This window comes from Pinus tabuliformis, chromosome 8, assembly GCF_031772625.1.
Source record: "Pinus tabuliformis cultivar Carrire ecotype Pingquan chromosome 8, CPIR1, whole genome shotgun sequence".
In the NCBI taxonomy this organism is placed as follows: Eukaryota; Viridiplantae; Streptophyta; class Pinopsida; order Pinales; family Pinaceae; genus Pinus; species Pinus tabuliformis.
Genome location: NC_142294.1, coordinates 1,356,969,996 through 1,356,984,172, shown reverse-complemented (window position 1 = coordinate 1,356,984,172; position 14,177 = coordinate 1,356,969,996). Strand labels below are relative to the sequence as shown.

The 14,177-nt window shown below is 34.4% G+C and overlaps 1 pseudogene; it reads left to right on the top strand.

The window, feature by feature from the left end:
• The first annotated feature begins 10,705 nt into the window (after positions 1–10,705).
• On the top strand, positions 10,706–13,932 carry LOC149240522 (kinesin-like protein KIN-14R pseudogene; annotated as a pseudogene).
• Positions 13,933–14,177: the final 245 nt, after the last annotated feature.

Genomic DNA, 14,177 nt, shown 5'->3' with positions numbered 1-14,177 from the left:
CTTGTGTGGTACCCGTGTGGGTGAGGAGAAGTTGTTTCTATGTTCTGTCATGACCATATTCCTTTGTCGCTACTTCTGTGTGGAGGAACCCTTTCTGAGGGTCATGAATGTGGCAACGATCTTCCCCTTACTTTGGGAGTGAACCAGACAGATGAATTTCCTAGTCTGGGAGATGAGCTTGCTGCCTTTCTTAGCAGTGATCAAAGAGGTGGCAGTATGTGGGGCTACCTCTGGTATCCTGTATAATGAATCACCTAAAGAAATGATAACAACATGAGGCCTTGACTCATACACAACATGTCGCCTCCATAAGTGTGGCTGGCCTAATAACACATCACAAACATCCAGAGGTGTAACATCACACAATACCTCATCTGTGAAGGGCTTGATGCTGTAGGGAAGTTGGCACTGCTGGCGAACTTTGAGATCTCACCCTTCATGAAGCCACCCGATATTGTATGACTGCGGGTGTGGTGTAGTCGGTAGACCCAACCGCTTCACGATGTCCACTGAAATAAGGTTCTTTTGGCTACCACTGTCAATAATGAATTGCAGTGGTGAACCCTTCACCCACATCTATGAGTGGAAAAGTCATTGCCCCTCCTCTAGATCATCGGGTGGAAATAGTGGCGTTGGGCTCCGCATCAATGGTCTGCTTCCATTTGCCATTCCCCTTGTTGGGTTCTGGCTCAGGATCGAAACATGCATCTAATTCGGAAGCCTTCAACTCGGCCACCAACGACTGCTTGGTCCAACACTCACTTGTGTTATGAGTGGGATTCTTGTGGAACTCACACCACTTTCCTGTGTCCTTCTTCGGCTTTGTGGTGTTGCTATTTTCTTGTGGCTTCGACGGGTTGTCTTGGGTCACCCCACCTTGGCTTTGTCCTTTGGTCTTTAGATTTGCAGATCCAAAGTCTCGCTTCTTCTGTTTGAACTTTTATTCGATTTTGACAGCGTATCAGTACACCGTTCCGAGCGAGGAGATGTTCAGGAACTCCATCTCTTCCTGGATGTATTTGTGTAGGCAGCCATGGTATTTGAGTACCAGATGCAACTTAGAATCTTTGATACCCAACTGTGTGCGAAGGGTATGAAAAATGTTTGTGAACTCTGGCACATCTTGGTCCCTTCCTTGTCGTAGCGTGGTCCACTTTATGTATTTGTCCTCGTAGCTTTTGACAGGGTAGTACTGCTCCTTGATGGCATCCCGAAATGAATCCCAAGTGGCTGCGACTGAAAATAGTGAGCCTGTGCTTTCATTCTTCTATTCGCAGTAGGTTTCCCAACAGTCCTTGACGTGGGGGGCTGCTTTGAGAAGAGTGAAAACAATCTTTTCCCAACTTGAAAATTAATGAACAGAGAAATAACCCTCTAATAGATTTAACCATTTATCTACGACATCTCCGTCTATATGGCCCTGGAAGATGGGGATTTCAAAATTAACTTGTACCTTAAAGGGCATGGCATTTCCAGAGTAGCTGTTGAAGCCGATGCGTCGCCTCTGGGTAGCCGCTGAAGGATCTATGCAAAGCTATCCATCATCGCGTTCCTTTGCCGCTCGAGGGATTCTTCGAGCAAGATTTTGATAGGATCTCTTGCCCCTTCATATTTCTTCTCATCTGCCATGGGAGGCCATTGGGATTTGCAAGGCTGGTCTTGCAAAGGTTCGACGAGTTCAAGCCCTAACTCCTTATATCTCGACCTCGTTGGGGACATGCAAAGAAAAACAGAGAAAAGGTAGACCGCTTCGATACCACTGATTCGGATTTAAGCAGGAACGCAAAAAATTACAGAGATAACCATAAACACAGAGATGTAGTGGAAATAATACTTCATTTCATTAATGTAAAATACTGAAATATGCTTACAAACAGAATTGGAAATAAATCAGCTAGGGCGATGGTAGCTTATCTCTGAGAAGAGATCTGGTGGCTACATGCCTTTGAACTATGTTACAATGAGGCTTGAAGGCCTATTTATTGTTGGGAAACAATGAAAAACCCTTAACATCCCAAAACCTAACCCTAGAAGATGAAACGCCAAATTGCGGGCCTCGTTTTGGGTAAGTTGGTACATCAACATCCCGGGGTCATAACTTTGGCACCTGATCTCCGTTTGATGTGTACAATAGCTCGTTAGAAACATCTATCCGAGCACTATAACTTTGGGAAGAGAAATATCGGTCCATGGACCCATGTTGCTCCCATATTTCCCAAGAAAACGTTGTTTAGGGCCTCAAAACGGCTCTGGAAGTTCAGGACCCGAAAAAATGCTAAAAATAGTAAATTGAGCTACAATTATAGAAAGTAACAAAAAACGAAAGAGACAGTTGTGGGGGTCCAAAGGGGATAGGTGGGTGGCCACCAACATCCACATGGATCAACACCTTTACAAGGGGAAGGACATACACATCCATTTAATTCAGAAAATTTATTTGTTTTTAGTAGCCGGTCAAATGCTTCATGCCAATTCCCTTGGTGCACTAATTCATTCCACTCAGGTATTTTGTTCCCAAGAGGACATATATTGTTATCCTGCATGGAGGAAAATGTTTCACACGTTCATAATATAGGAAAGTGTACAATCTGGAAAAACAAAAAGGATGTAGGAACAAGGAACACAATTAAGGAGCTTTGCATTATACAAAAAGGAAAACACTTAGACAGTGAGCAAATACACACAATAGAGCTAGCAATTTCTACTAAGAATGTCTCATTCACTCTTACACCAAAAAAATTGATTATGCATAGAACATTTGAAGATGAAAATAGAAACAAATTTTCTACCTCTACTTCCTCAATTTTTGAGGCATTAAATCTTCTCCAGTAAATAAAAATAGAATACATTCATATGCTTTCAGTTCCGACATTCCTAGTACACATGAACCTTCACAAGGGCAGGGCATACACGTCCAGTGAATTTAGGAAAATTATTTGTTTCGAGAAGCCGGTGAAATGCTTCTTGCCAATGCCCTTGGTGCACTAAGTCATTCCACTTAGGTATTTTGTTCCCAATAGGACATCTATTGTTATCCTACATGGAGGAAAAGGTTTCACACGTTCAGAATACAAACAAGTGTACAATCTAGAAAAGAAAAAAATATTCAAGAACAAGGAATGTAATTAAGAAGATTTTCATTATACAAAAATGAAAAAACTCAGACAATGAGAAAATAAACACAACAAAGCTAGAAATTTCTACTAAGAATATCTCATGTAAGGTTAAAGTTTGGCATTGGAATATGTTGTCCCTTAGTCTAATCATGTTTTAACTTTCCTTTGATAACTTAGAGAGAATTGGAATTCAATGTAGAACAATGATAGAAAGCTTTTATTCATTCACACTTACCTAGATACTAAAAAAGCATTGAAGTGCTATACAAAACCAAGCATGTCTCACATTCCACCAGGAAACAAAGTTTCCAGATTTTCATTGTAACCCTTCAGGCTTTCTCAAATTTGTAAACACACAACATCATAAATATTCTTTCTTAGTTATCAAACCTTTTCCTATGTGGAGCTTAAGAAAATATGTGCATACACATATCACATTATAGCATGTTGTGGAGTACATTGCAAGAGACCAAACATTCAAAATTTTATATTCTGTTAAGATTGAGGCATGTGTTAAATGCCCATTATTTGCATCTTTGCAAAATGGTGTCATTAATAATTTGAAGGTTCTTTTCTTGCTAGTATGATCTAATTATTGCTTTGTGCAAGATGGGTTGTCACTCCCATTATTAAATTTTTTTATGCTTATGAATAGTATATAGATACAATGGATGCTTCGAATAATAAAAGAGTCAATTAATTTTCCATTAATAATGTTTAATATTTTCATATGGTGTAAATCCAATAGTTCTACTGGTGGTTACTTAGGGTTAACCTAAATTATTCTTTCACATTCATCAAAAGAAGTAAAAAGTGACAATAGGAAGAAGTCATGTGAAATTTTCTAATCGTACATGTTGAATCTGCAAGTGTTGTTGTTGTGCTCAATTTCCTATTGGAGTACCTATCAGTTGACAAAGTTTGTACAAATGCTTGAAATTATATTAAATAAGGTGGACCTGAGGGAATGAAGAATGAAATCACAAGAAAATACATGACTAAGATCTATAGGTGGATGGAATAGAATCACCTTGAACTCCCATCAATGTTTGATTCTTACAAAGGCAACATCCCATGTATTACTGGTTAGCATTTTCAACATTGAAACTTGTATTGCACCTTTTTTTCATTTTGGCAATAGCATTGGTTCAATGAAATTAATGCATGATCCTGCATCCAGGTAAGCCAGTGTCATCCATAATGCCTATGCAGAACATGAGTACCTGCTCAAATCAACCTGTCTTGGCTCATATTGGTAATAATCTTGACTAACTAGTGGGTAGATAAAGGATATTGGTCTTTGTATAAACACTCACCCTAAGGGGATATATTGTGATTTTGGCACAACACTCTTCCCATAAGGCTATTATGGTCTCAAATACATTAACTAAATCAAGCTTTTTCACTCTTCCAACATGGATATGGTGTTTTCTCCCTCCATTAATGCACAATTCTAGAACAACAATGGCATCCCATGGCATGTATTAAACTACTGCAACAATGTTAATGAACCCAAAAATCTTACATGAAGAATGAAAAATAATGATTAGTAGTGAGCACAATTCCTATATCCCCACCTCAAAATGTAAAATATCCCCATATCTAAAAAGGATTTTCCATAAATAAGATTTTAGTTAGTTAGGGTATCTTTCTATGGTAAACCCTCCACTATTTGACATCACTAACCCCATGGATAAAATCCCTAAAGTGAAATTTCAATTAAATAAGTCATTTTTTCAAAGTAAAAACCACCCAAGATTATCACTTATATGGTGATATAGGGTATACATAAGTTTGGATAACAATGTTTGAGCATGTGTTTCCTTTTCTGAATATTGATATGCACAACATCGATATCACTTGGGTTGCTCCTAACACTTGATTACTATTAGTTTGGGTACTAAGAATATATCACTGAAATGTAATTTAGTATACATGGATCTCATTATTAGAATCTACATAAATAAACTTCCTAATATATAAATTTGAGTTACTCTTATTCATCTAACTAGTATTAATGTTGGTCCTAAATGTTTGAATTTGAAATGATACTAAATAAGGAGGACCTGAGGGATTGAAGAACGAAAGCACAAGGAAATAATTCACTAATATCTATAAGTGGATGGAATAGAATCACCTTGAACTCCCATTAATTTTTTATTCTTACAAAGGCATCATCCCACGTATAATTAGTTAGCATTTTCAACATTGAAACTTGTACTGCACCTTTTTTTCAACTCTGCAATAACATTGGTTCAATGAAATTAATGCATAATCTTTCTTTCAGGTAAGCCAGTGCCATCCACAATGCCTATGTGGAACATAAGTACATTCTCAAATCGAGTTGCCTTGGCTGATATTATTAATCATCTTCCTTCCAAGAAAGATGCCACATAGATATTAGTAATGTAGGATAGAAGGAAGCTACAACATAAGTAGGCTATAAATAATGTCAGGAAAATACCACATCAAACTACTATCTTATGAAGTCTACAAGGGACATATAGTGATTTGAAAGGGAAAAGTGCCAAGCGCTCTTACACCAGAAAAATTGATTATGTTCATAGAATATTTGAAGATGAAAAGAGAAATAACTTTTCTTTTACCTCTACTTCATCAATTTCTGAGGCAGGAAAATATTCTCCAGTAAATAAAAATAGAAGACATTCATCTACTTTTAGTTCTCAAATTCCTAGTACACATGTACCTTCACAAGGGATAGGGCATACACGCCCAGTGAATTCAGGAAAATTATTTGTTTCCAACAGTCGGCTAAATGCTTCTTGCCAATGCCCTTGGTGCACTAATTCATTCCACTCGTGTATTTTATTCTCAAGATGACATCTACTATTTTCCTGCATGGAGGAAAATGTTTCACACATTTGGAATACATACAAGTGTACAATATAGAAAAAAAAAATTTCCAGAACAAGAAATGTAATTAAGAAGATTTGCATTATACAAAATGGAAAACACTCAGACAGTGAGAAAATAAACACAATAGAGCTAGCAATTTCTACTAATAATGTCTCATGTAAGGTTAAAGTTTGGTAATGGAATATGTTGTCCCTTAGTCTAATCAGGTTTTAACTTGAATTTGTAACTTAGAGAGAATTGGAATTCAATGTAGAACAATGACAAATATTTTATTCATTCACACTTACCTAGATCTTAAACAAGCATTGAAATTCTATACAAATCCAAGCATGTCCCACATTCCACCAAGAAACATAATTTCCAGATTTTGATTGTAACCCTTAAGGTTTTCTCAAATATGTAAACAAGTAATATAATAAATATTCTTTCTTAGTTCTCAAACCTTCGTATATGTGGAGCTTGAGAAAATGTGTGCATACACTTATCACATTATAGCATGTTGTGGAGTACATTTACAAGAAATCAACCATTCAAAATTTTATATTATGTCAAGATTGAGGCATGCATTAAATTCCCATTATCTACATCTTTGCACAATGGTGTCATTAATAATTTGAAGGTTCTTATCTTGCTAGTATGATCTAATTATTTCTTTCTGCAAGATGGTTTTTCACTCCAATTATTAAAAATTTGATGTTTGTAAACAATAGATAGATACAATGGATGCTTCAAATAATAAAAGAGGTAATTATTTTTCCATTAATAGTGTTTAGTATTTACATATGGTGTAAATTTAGTAGTTCTACTAGTGGTTACTTAGGATCAACCTAAATGGTTCTTTCACATGCATCAAAGGAAGTAAAATGTTGGGTCCCTATAATACTAGTGATTACCCCATTACTATTGTAGTTGTATCCCTTATTAATATTGTTGTGCCCCTATTGTCCCTATATTGTTATTACTGTGCCCCATAGAATCCCTCTATTGTTATTTTTGTGGCTTTATATTATTATTGTTAGGTTGGTTGGGTTATATTGTGACTCCTTAGACTCTTATATATAGAAAGGAGGTTTTGTCATTTGAATCATCAAAGAATTGCTCATTTGTGTAATGTAAAGGAGGTTGCCCCCTTGAAGAGGCTGAATTCTAAGGCGTTGATCTCTCTTTTCTATCTTTTTGTGAGCTGGTTTCATAACATTTGGTATCAGAGCTTTGGATTCTAGGGTTTCGCAGCTCCAAACAGGTCATCGTGCAATTTTCGCTACAACTTTTTTTCTGTGACGTTTAAGAAGCTAAAAAAATAACCCATTTGAGAAGAAATCGTGTTGAAGCTCGAGTCTGAATTTCAAAGCTTTTCGCGCTATATTTGCAGAGATATGATCTACTCCTGAATTACATTCCAAACAGGTGACCTGGGGAAAATCGTCATAACTTTCTCTCTGAGCATCGGATTGAAATTTTGTAAGAAGGTATAGAAAGAGGACAGATTGTAGTTTCTTGTATATATTTTTCAAAGCCAAAGGTTGAAACAGTGACTCATGGCACGTCGTACAAGTTCGCTCTACTGAATTAGTCTATAATCTGGTCATCTTCGGAGATTGTGCATAACTCTTCCTTGGAGAATCCAATTTGGATCAGACTAGTGGCATTGTAAAGAGGACACAGAGGGATACTATAGGTCGCAATTTCAGAACGGGATGATCCGAAATTGCAGAGATACATCAGATTCAATATCAAGCTTCAACAAAGTGAAAAAAGTGTGTAGTTTTTTTTAAAATTTTTCCATAAGCTTGGTTTGAAAAATTAGTTTGAATCGGTAATTGATGCCCCGAGGAAAGAAAATGCAAACACCTAGTAAGAAACCTGAAACCTCTAGCATGAATCATGAAGAAGAGGAAGAAATGCAACATGATATATCAAATTACGAGACCATGTGCAACAAGTGTCACTTGCACAAAAAGCAACAAAATCTAAGATGGATGGTTTAAGGAAAGATGTAGAATCTAAGATGGATGGTTTAAAGAAAGGTGTAGAAGCTAAGATGGATCGTTTAAAGAAAGGCGTAGAAGCTAAGATGGATGGCATGGAAGCTAAGATGAATGGCATGGACGCTAAAATTGATGGCATGGATGATAAGATGGAAGAATTGAAGATAAATATGAATAAGTTGCTACAAGAAATGATCACTAATGGTGAAAGGGTAGTAAAGGAAACTCATGATGAGAAAAAAAGAAATGTTAATCATGATTCCATAGACTCTAATGCTGGATCGAAGACCCACCATATTCCAAAAATCGATATGAGGCAGTTTGATGGCAAGGATCCCACAACATGGATATTACAGATGGAGCAAACAATGTAAACTTTGAAATGGGAACTATAAACTCAAAACAGGAACTCTGGCCAAAAAACCCCGAAAAAACATCAAAAACAGTGCTAAAAACGAAAAGTGTTGACGCTGGAATAACACATTTTTTTTTGGGGTAAATTTTCAACATGTTTTAAAAATGGCGGTCAAAATCAAATTTTTGCGCAAAAATTATCTAAGAAACACCCTCAAAACGAAAAGTGTTAATGTTGGGAGAACACTTTTTTTATCATGACCCCGAAAAACATTAAATTTAAAAAAATAATGAAAACATAAAATAAATAAAAAAATAAAAAAAATTAAAACAATGAAAAAACACTTAAAAAAAAAGTTCAAAAAAAAAATACAAAACATAAATTAAAATATATACTAAAAACAAAACATAAAATAAAAATGAAAAATGAAAAAAAAATCAAATATATAAAAAAAAGAAAATCAATCATAAAAATGTAAAAAAAGAAAACAAAATTAATGATAAGAATTAAAAAACTTAAAAAAGAAACATTAAACAAATAAATAGTAAAAAAAAATATTTAAAAAAAATGGGAAAAAAAAAGTTATCTTCTAAACCATAAAAAAAAATTGGCAAAAGAAAAAAAAAAAAAAAAAAAAACAAACATTAAAAAAAAATAAAAATTAAGTAAGTAAAAATAGAAAAATTAAGAAAAAAACTAAGAAAAAAAAATATTAAAAATAAAAATTAAAAACAAACTAGATTTAAAAAAATAGAAAAATTAACAAAAAAAAAAATTAAAAACTACTAAAATTAAGATTAAAATGTTGATTATTTAAAAAACAAATATAAAAATATATACAAAAGACAAAAATAAAAAAACAAAAAATGTTAAAAAAAAAATTATCTCACAAACCATAAAAGAAATTGGGAAAAAAAAACAAAATTAAAAAATATATATTTATATATAAAATTAAGTAAAAATAGAGAAATTAAAAAAAACACCAGAAAAAACTGGAAAAAAAATAAAAACAAACTAATTTAAAAAAAAAATAGAAAATTAACGAAAAAAATTAAAAAACAGGTAAAATTAATATTAAAAAAAAACAAAAATAAATTTAAATTATTAAAAAAACCAAAAAAATGTGTATTTTATATTAAAAAAAATTGTAATTATTTTTTTGTTAAACATACATATTTTATTTACAAATAAAAAATTAAAAATTAAAATCTATTTTTTTTTCAACAAGCTTTTTTTTTATTAAAAAAATTATGATTTTTTTTTAAACAATTATTATTATTATTATTATTTTTATTTAAAAATACAAATGATTAAAGTTACATTTTATACTTTTTAAAAAAAAAAAAAAAAAAAAAACCTACATTTTATACTTCTAAAAAAAATAAAAAATTAAAATTAAAATTTACATTTTTTTTTAACAAATTGTTATTATTAAAAAAAAAATATTATAAAAAAAATTTATTATAAAATCACAAACCAATTTAAAACAAACTTATTTTTTTTAATTTAAAATTAAAAAAAATTATTATAAAAAAAATTTAAAAGTTAATATTTTTTTTGGTTTATTTTTTAATTTAAAAAAAAAAAAAAATCGGTGGCCATTTGCCCCCCGGCCGCCCGTGGTGGCGCGACGGTGGGCGGAGTGGCCTGCCTGTAGGCCCTCCACCCACCGCCACGTCACCACAGGCGGCCGGGGGGCGGATGGTCGATTCCGGGAATATGTTTGTGAATTGTCATTTCATATTCCTGGTATCAATCCATGTATCCGAGAGTTCAAATGAAGTCACGAGTATAAAATTGTGGCAAGCAACAACTACCTCCATTGGAATGTATTATCCATATTACATTTCATTTTTCCATAGTTGGAATATATTATCCATATTACATTTCATTTTTCCATAGGGTCATTCTTGGAAATTGATTTTCCAAGAAAATGAAATTTCAGAGCTATTAACACTTCCCACGGTTCATCTAATACTTCTAGTGCTAATTTTGTAAGGTCATTATTTTTCGTAACTGTGAAATCCATGTAACATGTGCAAGGTCATTAATTTTCATAACTGTGAAATCCATGTAACATGTGTATTGATGATATGCATTATCAAAACTGAAGGGGCGTTAAGGTATGGTTTTATCATTCATGTTTCCTTCTAAACCTGGTCGTCGTTTCGATAATCGGAAATCAAATGACCGAATGCCTGAAAGCTTAAATCAATCATCGTTGTGATAAAATTATAGTTGTAAAATTTGATGATAAAATTATAGTTGTAAAATTTGATTTAGCTAAAATTTTCAAATCTTTATGGTTATCTTTATGCAGGCAGGCCACTCCGCCCACCGCCGCGCCACCACGGGCGGCCGGGGGGCAGATGGTCGATTCCGGGAATCGACCATCCGCCCCCGGCCGCCCGTTGTGGCGCGGCGGTGGGCGGAGTGGCCTGCATGCAGCAGGGATGCGAGTTTTTGATGTCTTTATACAGGAGGATAAGATTCTTTCTGAGCTTGACATTTATGCTCGGGTTGGTTCAAACACTCCACTTGTTCTGATGGATGCCCCGGCACATGTTATCGATGGGGGAACTCTAACTGTTAGATTTGAAGCAGTCACTGGTAGCCCTATTGTCTGTGCCATCATCATTAGAAAAGCACAATCTTTGGGTCATAAAGGGAGTAAACATCCTATCGTGATTGCAGAAGAAGCTGATTTGAAGCAAACGAACCAGGCACTAGCAGTAGGTGAAGAGGGCTATAATCAGAAGAGTAGAGGCAGGAGTTGTAATTCTGTTTTGGAGTATGAAAAGAAAATAGAAGAGCTGCATAAAGATTATGAATTGAAGAAGAAAGAATGTCATGAGGCATGGATGTCCCTGGAAGATTCCAACCACCAACTTGAGAAACTCAGGAATGAACTTATGCGCAAGTCTTTGCATGTTGGATCTTTAGCTCATGCTGTGGAGGGCCAAGTGAATGAGTTAAGAGACCTTCAGGACCAGCACGAGAGGGAAAAGAAATTGTGGGCCTCATCAGTCAACCATTTAAATGACAAAATCAAGGTACTGAAGAGTGAATATGTTAAACTTTTGGAGGAGGTAAATTGCTATGCTTCTGCGCTACCTGATATCAGTGAAATGACTTCCTCTGTGCAAGCTCTGGTTAATCAGCACGAGGAACTAAAACTCCAGTACACTGAACTGAAAACAAAGTTTGTAGAAGAGAGCAAGGAACACAAACAGCTTTATAACAAACTTTTGGAGCTGAAAGGAAATATTAGAGTCTTCTGTAGGTGTCGTCCATTGAGTGCTCAAGAGGTTGCAGAAGGAGTTGTTTCTGTGGCAGAATTTGACACTGCAAAAGACTCTGAGATCAGTATCCGAACCAATGGAGCCTCCAAAAAGGTCTTCAAATTTGATTCAGTTTTTACTCCAGAAGCTGGTCAAGTGGATGTTTTTGCAGATACTGCACCTATTGTGGTATCAGTTTTGGATGGGTACAATGTTTGTATATTTGCATATGGACAAACTGGAACTGGAAAGACATTTACAATGGAGGGAACAGAAGAAAACCGTGGTGTTAACTATCGAACATTGGAGGAGCTGTTCCGAGTAGCTAATGAAAGGAAAGGACAATTCAAATATGATATCTCTGTGAGTGTGTTAGAGGTTTACAATGAACAGATACGTGACTTGCTTGCATCTCCTCAGCCAGGACAAGCTGTAAAGAAGCTAGAGATAAAACAGATGGCTGAAGGGATTCATCACGTACCAGGTCTTGTTGAAGCACAAGTGCACAGTATGAATGAGGTTTGGGAAGTGCTGCAAACTGGAAGCAGTGCTAGGGCTGTTGGCTCCACTAATGCCAATGAGCACAGTAGTCGTTCTCACTGCATACTTTATGTGATGGTAAGGCGGGTGAACTCAATTAAACTTGAAAGGCTTTGAAGAATGACAATAATGGGTTTCTTTTAACTTTCAAAACGAAGGTTTTAATTTTGGTCAAGATTAGCCGTCGACGCTACCAAATTTTTGAACTTAAACTACAACATTGGTTAATTATTTCCAGGATATTGAATAAATCATGAAAGTTGAAACAATAGCTACTATATTATATAATCCTTGTTTATTACTAAAAGTGTGAGAGTAAAATATTTTTATAAAATATTTTTAATTATTAAATGTTAACCACCAACACATTTATAATAAAGTCGTGTTTTTTATAACCTAAATTATTATTTTTAAATTTAAAAAAAAAATACTTATTTTTATTTAAAAAAAAAGGTCACATCTAAGTTGAACAAAATCTAACAGAATCTCAAATTATAAAATGCGCAAAAAAATAGCAAATAGATCCATCTTCATGTCTTGGATATGAATATGGACCGGACTGATTGGCCCTGAAACGTCAAACTGAAATCAGTGAATATTAACATGAAAGTGAAACCGGTGAATACTTCCTGGGTATCTGTCTATTAAATTTCAAAACGAAGGCCTTAATTTTGGTCAAGATTAGCCGTCCATGCTACAAAATTTTTGAACTTAAACTACAACATTGGTTAATTAGGAGGAACTCCAAGCTGACACACTTACTACAAGATTCATTAGGAGGAGACTCAAAAACACTTATGTTTGTACAGATTAGTCCAAATGAAAATGACATAAGTGAAACACTTTGCTCACTGAATTTTGCCAGCAGAGTTCGTGGAATAGAGCTGGGTCCTGCTAGGAAACAGTTTGATTCTACAGAGCTAGTGAAGTATAAACAGATGGTCGAGAAGGCCAAACAAGATGGAAAATCAAAGGAGGGTTCAATGAAGAAAATGGAAGAAACCATACAAAATTTGGAAGCAAAACTGAAAGGAAGAGACCAGGCAAACAAACTTCTTCATGATAAGGTAAAGGAACTAGAAGGACAACTTGCAAATGAGAGAAAGGCTCGATTGAATTTGGAAAACAAACTCAAAGAACAACAGCAGCAGGCAGGAAAAGTGGCTGAAAAGCCACCCCTCCTCGTACGTCAATTTGGAGGTGTAAAGACTGTCAATGAAACAAATGTATTGTCTAAGGACTTGGTCAACCTCTCAGACGCTTTGACTGAAAATAAACAAATGCTGAATGCTATGGAATGCAATGGAAAACCACAGGAGGGTGAGCTCCTTTTGAAAAATGGCCTGATAGATCCTTACTCAAAGGGGCAGAAAGAAAATAAGTCTGAGCCATATGATGATCAAAATGTGAAGCCCATTCCAAGGAAAACAGGCAGAGCTTCATTGTGTACAACTGCTAGAAGAACATCACTAGTTCCTCTGGCTGCAAGACGAATTACCATGGTCCCTTTGCCAGTCACAAGGAATGATGGCGTATTAGATGGGAATATATCATCTTCTCAAACAAATGAGGATGAACAAGCTAACAGCAAAGAGTATAACAAAGAACCTTTTGCTGCTAATAACAAAGAGCCTTGTACTGCTAATAAAGACCCTGTCTTGTTTCCAACTGCCACACCTGTTAGCTTAAGGGGGCTAAGGAATTCTAACACACTTAATAAATTGCCACCGATTTTTTTTTTTTTTTTAATTAAAAAAAAAAATATTAACTTTTAATTTTATTTTTTTTAATAATTTTTTAATTTTAAATTTAAAAAAATTAAGTTTGTTTTAAATTGGTTTGTGATTTTATAATAATTTTTTTTTATAATAATTTTTTTTAATAATAAAAATTTGTTTAAAAAAATGTAAATTTTAATTTTAATTTTTTATTTTTTTAAAAAGTATAAAATGTAGGTTTAATTTTAGTTATTTTTTTTTAAAATATAAAATGTAACTTTAATCATTTTTATTTTTAAATA